Source organism: Hermetia illucens, chromosome 3 (assembly GCF_905115235.1).
Source record: "Hermetia illucens chromosome 3, iHerIll2.2.curated.20191125, whole genome shotgun sequence".
Classification (NCBI taxonomy): domain Eukaryota; kingdom Metazoa; phylum Arthropoda; class Insecta; order Diptera; family Stratiomyidae; genus Hermetia; species Hermetia illucens.
The window spans coordinates 152,201,359-152,211,247 of record NC_051851.1 but is presented as its reverse complement, the minus strand read 5'-3'; positions in this window follow the sequence as shown (position 1 = coordinate 152,211,247).

Sequence of the window (9,889 nt, the reverse complement as noted above, 5' to 3'; positions counted from 1 at the left end):
CCGAAGCGATTCAAGTACTTCCCGTACCCACCGTGTCGCGTAAGTAATTGTTGGTGTTGTTAGGTTGGTAATTCAATTCTTCGTGCTTTCGCTCGTCCCATCTCTCAATACACGGGATCAGTGCCTTTTCCGGAATTATCCCACTGTTGCTCCCATCTCCTGAAAAGCTGTCAAAATTCTTCTTAGTGGCTTTTCGGTAGTCCACAGTCACTTCGGCTGGATTCACCTTCCTTCTCCGGTAGGGATAGTGTGCTTCATTCGCTAGAAGATCCCATTCCCGCGATAACACACAGTACCACGCCGGATACTTCCCTATATGCGTTGCACACGCTCAGTGCGATTGACCCGTATGTCGAATTAACGCTTCCCTAGTTCACTGTGTTATCCAGTGCGCACACCCGGAGAGGAGCAGGATGGATTTTACCACCCCTGCCATAAGCAACTGGCGACTAGATTTTAGCCCTTTAATGTTAGGCATCATCCTTGCTCGCGATGATCCAGCCTTTGCTGCCTTTTTCAGGTGGACCTTTAAGCTCAACTTGGCATCGATCATTACCCACAGGTATCCATTGATCAATTTTGAAACGACCTCATGATTACCAACCCGGGTTTTGCCAGTATTGTTTTTTCTGTGATTGGTAATAAGAACCGCCTTCGTCTTATCTTCCGCCAGGTTCAGTTTCACCATTTAGACCTATGCTTTGATGATATGAATGGTTTCACTTCCATACAGGAGTTTCGCAATCACTACCACCGTCAGATCCTCCATAAAGCCAATTAAAGTTGTCTCCGTTATCAGCACTTCGTCGTACATTAGGTTCCACAATAGGGAGCCTTGGGAAACACCCGCTATCAAAACATATTCCTTTGGTCCGTGTCGTCCGTCTCATACCAAAGAAGTCTCTCCGAGAGGTAACTTTCAATTATCCAAACCAAGAAACCAGAGACACCCAGTTTAGCCAGAGTGCCTTTAATCGAAATCCAGTTGGCCGGGTTAATGGCATTCCTGACATCCAGGGTTCCACCGCAGCACTTATCAGCAGTCAATGCTTCCCGAGCAGTCCACGACTGTTGCTATTGCATCGACAGTGGACCACGCTCAGTGAAACTGATACTGCCATTCCGATAGATCACCAACTAGCTCGACGAACGGAAACAGTGTATTGTATATCACCCTCTCCACCATTTTCCCTATAGTGCCTAAAAGATAGAGCGATATGAAAGGGATCCGCCAGTTGGTTTTTGGTGCTTCGGTAGCAGAACCGACCTCTACCTTTTTTACTGGGCGTACTCCTTCCACCATGCACAAATCAAATGTGCTTATGAATCATGCGGGCCTAATTATAGCAGTCAACTTTAGGGTTATTATCCCCAATTCGTCCACAAATCTCTCATAGTGCTTCCTCGGTAACGCCGTGGGCGGAGAAAACGTCCTGATGAACCGTTGACTGGCATCCATTTTCTTCTTGTTGCAGGAAAAGAATTGCCTTTACTTTGAACAAGAGTCAGGGACACGTCAATGAATTTTGTTCACTACAACGTTGTAAGCAGTGCCGCACCGGTTCGTATTCGCCTCAAGGCATAACACTGTGGGTGTAGTGTTCACTTACTCGCCTTCACTAATCCTCTCGCCAACTAGCTACTAACGTAAGTAAGATTGACAATGGAGATTAGCCCTCTTCCTCGGAAGGTGAGCACGAATCCAACCTTGGCTAGTACGATGTGAGACGGTTTCAAGCAGGATTTGGTTCCTGGTTCGTTACTCGACTCCCCCAGTTGAAATCGCCGGCAATAATTTCAGGGCTGTGATCTCTAGCCTCCAACACCAAGCTGTCTAGAATGTCCTCACTAATGTGGCGTTAGGAGGAGCGTGACAGCTGTAAATATAGACGCCGTTGACTTTTGCCCTTACAGAGCTGGCTCACGGGGATACCAATGTTTCTTATATGGCTTGCCCTCTGCATGCACTTGTCGCCGCGTTTCCAAATGAATCCTTCACTCATATAACACTACCGTAATTTCGGTAAGGTTTGCAGATAACCGCTACGTCCATATTCAACTCTCGAATGGTTTGCGAGATCAGGTCTTGAGCTGATTCGCAGGTTGACTTCTATCAACCTCATTTAGCCGCTTTCAAAGCGGGGATTCTCGAATGGCGTAGTGGTAGGTAGACAATGAAAGTGAGTGGACGTTTTCTGCTTGAAGCATTCGGCTAGACATACTCCCAAATGTCGGGATCCCATACCCTTTCAGAGGAAGGGACTTGGGGTTTATAATGGAACTGACATACGCGCACGCGAGCACCTTAGCCAGTTGATTTGCTTGGCAAGACCTATTGTTCGGGGCATTCAACGCTTGCCTGAAAGATGGCACTTTTCCTGCTCTTTGAAAGGTGACGAGGCTTGCGCTGATCAACAAAGGGAAAGGCGACCCTGAGTTGCCGTCTTCATACCGTCCACTATGTATGCTTGATATTGCTGGAAAAGTGCTCGAAAAGCTCATCAGAAGTAGACTTGCTGAAGCGATACCCGTTGCCGAAGATTTTTCTCCACGGCAGTTTCGTTTTAGAGCAGGGAGATCCACAGTTGATGTTGTCATGCAAGTCGTGGATGCCGTTCGACGAGCGGAGGCACATAGCCGTCGAACTCTACGGGTGGTGCTTTTCGTAACGCTTAACGTCTGAAACGCCTTTAATTCCGTAAGATAGAAAGACATTCTAGGCACACTAGCAATACTTTCCAGGTGTCGAACTATCTCTTACGGATATTGAGGGACTATTTGAACCGTTCCCTGCTCTATGAAACGCTAGAGGGTAAAAGGAGGATGGAGGTAGCACAGGGATCCATCCTAGGGCCGGTCCTCTGGAACGCTACCTATGATAGTCTACTTAAACTCGACATTCCAGAAGAATCGCGTCTGGTCGGTTAAGCAGATGATGACGCGGAGCTTGTTACTGGACCCACTACCGAGCAGGCGCAAAGCAGATTCGGCGTATTGATGCGACGGGCAAGCGGATGGATGGACTCATAGTTTCAACCTTGCACTGGAAGAAACCGAAGTAGTCATCCTAACTAAAAAGAGAATTCCAACCCTGCGTCCCATATCGAGTCGATAATCGAGTCAAAACCAGCGGTAAAGAACCTCGGACTGACCCTTGACTCAAAGATGAGCGTTTTTTTGAGCAAATCAAAGCAGCAGCGAACAAGGCTGTAACTGGAGTTTCGGCATTAAGTAGGCTAATGACAAATATTAGGGGTCCTACGTCTAGCAGGCCACATCTCCTGATGAGTTCAACGTATTCTGTCCTGCTCTACGGCGCAGAGGTATGGGCTGACGCTCTTGGGATGGAGGTATATCGTAAGGGTCTCGCGCAAGTACAGAGACGGGGAGTTTTGCGGGTGGCGTCTGCGTACCACACTGTCTCTGAACCGGCCGTGATGGTGATCGCGGCAGTGATCCCCGTTGCCCTTCTTGCTAAAGAGCGTCAAGCCATATACAAGCACAAGGGAGAAGAGCCAAGGGAGGTTGTTGCTCGTGAAGAACGGCAGCGCACTCTAGATGAGTGGCAACTCTCCTAGCAAAATGAAACTAGTCTTACCTGCACAAGATTGGAAAGGCACGATCTCCAGATTGTGTGTTTTGCAATGGAGTTATGGACGACGTCTATCACACTTTTTTTTCTTCCATCAGGCGCGACCCAAGATGGCGAATAGGGGCATACCTATTGATGTGTAAATATGTGTTCATGCACTTTTCCTTTCTGACTGTGCATGGGCTAGTGTTTGCTCATCTCTGGTGCGTGGGCCAAAATGGCTATGGGAAGAACACCCAGAAAATAGAACCAACATGGACGAATTGAGAAGGAGGAAAGTTACGGTGCAGGGGCTCGGAACCCCACTACCGGCGGCTTTTAGGAGTAAGCAAGCGGGCTCTCGGCTGTCGATATCCCTCAACCACAGTGTCTCAGTGGTTGATAACTTAGCCACCGTGGCATCTAATGCTACAAGTGTTTTAAATTTGGAAAATGAGGTGTTCAAACGGAGTACAACTCTGCCAAGAACACCAATTGCAAACGCAAAGGATGATGCGCTAAAAGGAGATAGCTGGCCGAAAAAGGCGATTTCGATAACCATCGGATCTGACCAAGAGGAGCAGAAAATAGATCCATTCAGGCGAAGCTCAGCAATTTTACGACCTCCTCCAATATCAAAGCCGGCAAAAGAGAAAGCTCATGGGAGCTTAGCAATTGAAGGTGAAGGAGTCTGTAAAAGGAGTAATCTGGCCAAGACTCATCAAGAACAGAGCCCTGACCCAGAAGAACTACCTTTTATGCAGCTTGGGACTAAAATAGTTTAGCTGTCCGATTTCATCAAGGACACGCACAATGTGTACCAAGCTATTGAGAACATGGTGAGAGCCATCAGGGTGCTTTACAATAGGTTGCAGGAAGAAGAAAGAAAGTCTAAAGAAACGCCGAACATTCCAGCCCCAACAGTGTCACAGGCGAACCAAGTAACAGCAAAGGACAAGATTATCGACCTTCGATCAAGTAAGAGAGTGCGAGAAAAAGAGGGCTTTAGGGAATCAACAGGCACCAAAAAGGAAAAAAGGACTGTTGACCAGTCCAACAAACGGAAATAAAAGTTCGGAAGGGCCCAAAGTGCCCAAAGTAGGAATGTCGGCTAAAGAAGCGAAAGCGAAGGAAAATAAGAACGGTGGTTGGACTAAGGTCGTGAACAAAAAAAGGAACAGGAAACCAAAGATGCGAATTCGCCCGGAGGCAATTGTAATCTCCAGCGAAGAAAATCTAACGTATGCGGAGATATTGAAAAAGGTGAAATCTGACGGAAATCTAGGCGGAAATGTCAGCAAAATCCGGAGGGGATCTCTTGTTTGAGCTGAAAAAATCCACTGTGGTAAAAACTGACGGCTTTCGTAACCAAGTTATATACTCAATTAGGGAGGATGTCACGGGTCGTTCCCAAAAACATGAGATCTATATACAGTGCAAGGATCTCGATGAGGTAACATCCAGAGGAGAGATCTGCACTGCTTTGAAGCAACAATTCAAGTTGGAGGAATTCAACGAAGAATCTATCGTGAGCCTAATAAAAGCTTATGACGGTACTCAAACGGCCACAATGCGACTGCCAGTGGTGTCACCGCAGAAGTTGTTGGCCGTGTGGAAGGTTCGGATTGGATGGATTGTTTGCCGACTAAGGCAACATATTTCTTTAAAGAGGTGCTTTAATTGCAGGGCTGCACAAGATATGCTTGCGCAGACCATTTACGAACCCGCGATGGAGATTGCTATCATTAGTGAACCGTACAGAAATCTTGACGGTGGTATATGGCGTCACAGATTCGACTGGTGGGGCGGCAATATGGGCGTGCGGTCGTCAAACCATACAACATAGCATGGATCAGGCGGCTAGTGGCTTTGTGTGTGCAAAAATAAGCGGCATATTCATATACAGCTGCTGCGCCCCACACAAGGCCACAAGGCTGAAGCTGAAATCCAAAGGAACACCAGGATGGTCTACAAAAGCGATGGATGAACAAACATTCATGGAGGTGTGGTTAGACCTGCCTAGTAAAGAGCTCTCCATATAACATAAGGCATCTCTAAAGCATGTGACGCATCGATGCCTAGGAAATGCTCATTCCCCACTAGAAGACCCAATTATTGGTGGAATAGTGAGCTTGCCAGCCTTCGATCAATTCGTCACAGAGTCAGACGAACAGCTCAGAGGGCAATAGGTAGGATCGATCAAGGGCAAAAGGAGCATGCCTAAGGAGAAGCCCGCAAGAACGTCAAGCTCGCCATCTAGCGGAGCAAGCGGGAATCTTTTAAGTAGCTCTGTTCGGAAGCGGATATAAATCCCTGGGGAAACGCCTATAAAATCGTGACAGAACGATTCAGAGGCCGATCATCTCCGCAAATTGCATGCCCTATGCTCTTGTTGCAAATAATCCAGGGGCTATTTTCTCAGCAAAAGATGGGTACTGACACCTTTCAGCGCCCCTTGAATGTGACGCTAATTCTACCAGTCGCCCAGAACTAGCTGCTGGAGAACTGCATTCGAATAGGCGACAGCAAAGCCCCGCGTCTGGACGCATACCGACTAAGGCCCTCAAACTTGTCGTCAAATGTAGACGGGATATGTTCGCGGGGCTGTTCGAAGCGTGCTTGTCCGAAGGTATCTTTCCTGCACCATGGAAGCGGCAGAAGTTGATGCTGCTGCCTAGGGCTGCAAACAAAACCTGAAAAAATACAAAGACTGTAGAAGCTAGGTGCCGACTTGGCACGAACCAACTGCTTCATTTTGCAAAGCAATTGGCTTGGCGCACGGTCACCAAGCGTTAGCTCTAGTTAAATAGGCAAGCGCAACATAGTCATTCCGACCCAGAGCCATTGTAGTTTTGTATTCAGTGGCAGTGGTCAAAGGGTAGTATAGATCCCAAGGCGAAACGTGGATTGGTACCCACGATGGAGTATGAAACCTGGGAAACGCCTGCTGAACTAACACCAACAGCTCTACTACCAAACCTTATCTCCGCCTCCACGTGCTGACCGCTGAGAGCTTTTTCTTAACGAAAAGCTGCAGACGGAGAAGGATGAAGGCGAGTCTCCCGCGCCTAAAAACGGGACAAATTATACCAACTGGGGGTTGGGTAGGGCTGACAACCCTACACGGAAAACAACTTGTTACGAAGCCACAACAAGAGCCTCGGACTGGACGGATTATACAACGACGAACCCGGCAACGACAACGGAATAATGATTGCGCATTTTCTCATGGAACGCGCGCTCCTTGTACAGAGATGAAGCTGCTGAGCAGCTAGCCGATACCCTGTCCCAATATTGGGCTGATGTAACAATGTTACAGGAGATGCGTTGGACAGAGACCGGTTTCTTGGAGAAGCGCCAATACACCATATATTATAGTGGCCGGAGTAGCTTTCTTAGTTAGCTAAAAAATGAAACCTGCTGTTATCGGCTTTGAAAACAAGCGAACGGCTATGCACTCTGCGCTTGTGAGGCAAGTTTAGAAAGCCTCCTTAACGTTCACGCCCTTACAGAGGAGACTGCAGAGTCCGACTCTCCGATACCTTCTACGAGGCAGTAGAACGAACCTTCGAAGCCTGTCCCAGATATGATATCAAAATCATACTTGGGGATTTTAAGCGCCAAGTATTCAGGCGATACGTTGGCTCCCATTGTTTACACCAAAATACAAATGATATCTACCTCTGCCGTTATTTCACTACCGTTTCCACGCCGTGCTGGCCATTATGGGAGCCCGACCTAGTCAACAAATCAGACGACTCCCATCGGTTATTCATACCGGACCTTAAGTTCCTCCTTTTCCTCATTTTTAGATTAGCATTTTATACCTAACTGCCCCGTTTGGTGATAGCTATCGCAGTGAGTAATCTGCAAGGCTACAAAGTTCCTGCACTTTCCTCACCTACCCCCTGTGACGCTGGGATGGCATGCAGCTATTTAGACTGAGGCTATCCATCCATTCTCCTTTGACAACCGGGCTTGGGAACGGTTATGACGGATTATTATTATTTGTTTAAGTCGTCCAAATCCACCCCCTCAATTTGGATGTGATATTGTCATAAGAGTAACAAGAGGGGGAGGCGTACTATTCAGAGTCCCACCATCTTTTTTCGCATAGGTCCAGAAAGTCCAGTTGAAATTCTCGCTCAAGTTGGATATAATAGCATAGTCAGGGTAAAACTGAGAGAATTCAGTATCCTGACGAAACTTATAAGACTGACTAGGCCAGATAAAAGCAGCAGGATCACTCTCAAGGCCATTCGACATCAACAACGGTCTACGACAAGGGGATGCCCTATCATGCGTCCTCTTTAACCTGGCCCTCGAGAAAGTGATTCGTAATGCTGAGGTAAATGCAAGAGGTACGATCCTCTTTAAGTCCACCCAACTACTGGCCTATGCTGACGGTATCGACAGGCGCGAGATCTTGGGCTGCCCATCAATGGAGGCAAGACAAAGTACATGGTGGCAACGTCAGCACCGAAGACGAACTAACCAACAACATCAAACCGCACTGGTCAAACGGGAAGAAGAATAAGAATAGGAGAATACAACTTTGAGACCGCTGAAAGGGGTTGAACATCACAACCGATATCAGCTGCGATGATGAAATCCGCTCACGGTTGTTGGCCCCCACAGAGCCTATTTCAGCTTACAAAAACTGTTCCGCTCGAAACGTCTCACCATAGGGTCAAAGCTCTTACTGTACTGTCAGTTCTCATGTATTCCTTGGAGACTTGGGTTCTTAGCAAGAAAAATTGCGAACTCTTGGCCGCGTTCGAGAGAAGAATCCTCCGAAGAATTTTTGGCCCCCTACATGAGGATGGACGATTCCGTAGCCTACACAATGACGAAATCTATGAGCGATACCATGACCGTCCGGTTGTGGATAAAATCCGGCTCAATAGGTTATGATGGGCGGGTCACTTAATGCATATGGATGAGGATGATCCAGCCCGGAAAGTCTATAAGGGCAATCTCTATGGCAGAAAAAGAAGACGAGGCAGACCCTGCCTGGGATGGAGCGATGGCGTAGGTCAGGACGCCAGACAGCTTTTGGGGATATCGAATTGGTAGATCTCGGCGCAAAACCGGGATGTCTGGAGTTCCTTATTAAGACAGGCCTAGACTGGATACCGGTTGTTGCGCCGTTGATGATCTGATTCAGTGGCAACATCCCCTAGGTTGAAAAGGACGGCGAAAGAACGCCCTCTACAAATTTGGGTTATGCTCATAATGGGCCTGCTTTGGGCTCGCGGTCATAACAACATAGAGGGGAGTGAGCTGGCCGGCGGATTGGCCTTCGCTCTTGACAGTTCCTCGTCCCATTAACAACTGTGATGGGTGGGATCTATTCGCACTACTTAATACTTGCTGACTTGAGGAGGCCCGCCATCTGTGCCTAATCGAGGAGGCTTTGACCCTCCTATAATAAGACCCAATTACAAGAGGTTTTGGGCCAGACGCGTGTAAATGCGTAAAGGATTATGGCAGTTAGCAAGGACCCTAGTCTATAGGGGGCCATGCCACTAAACTCTTCTTATCCTGCAATTTGCCTTGCTGAAGCTGAGAAGACTAGGGAGAAACGCGATTGCCTAACTTAAGCTATTGCGAGCACAATTATTGGGGAAGCTCAAAGAGATCCCTAGTTGTAGGGAGACAAACAGTTTTCTTTTGTAAATGCTACAGGCTTGCTTTGAAGATCTGAGTCGGCTCAATTCTGTTTCTAGTGAAGGCCAAAGGCCTCAGACAGTTTCTGGTAGTTAGTGGGGTAGTCCCAGAATAAGGACTTCTGTTGATTTATATGTTAAGAAAATGTAAATCATAAATTTTCTATGACTTAAAAGTTAAATATTCATCTACATACCTACGATGTTGTCATTTGTCGTCGGGCGGACGAAAAGAGCGCCATTTGGGTGATTGCTATAAAGTACAACGCCTAGGATCCGGCTTGGCTGGTCTGTTCAATTCTTTTTTTCATTCAATCACTTCGTTATTTACTAAAAAGTATCTCTTTTTATTTCTGATTAATTCGTGAACAAATTGTTTCCTGAATAAATTAACATTTTTACACAAATACCAAAATCTGGTAATATAACTATTATTGCACCACGCATTGGGCGGCATTAATACCGAAAGCGTTTCGCATACTGTGCCAACCGCACGTCAACTTTAATAAAGCTGAAGTTTCCATAAATGCTGAAATCAAAAAACGAATTATTTTCACTTCACACAATCCACGGGTTCATACGAGAATCCGCCCACTTCTTTCATCTAGTACCTCACCTTGATCCGTCATATGTCAAACTCAATTCGACA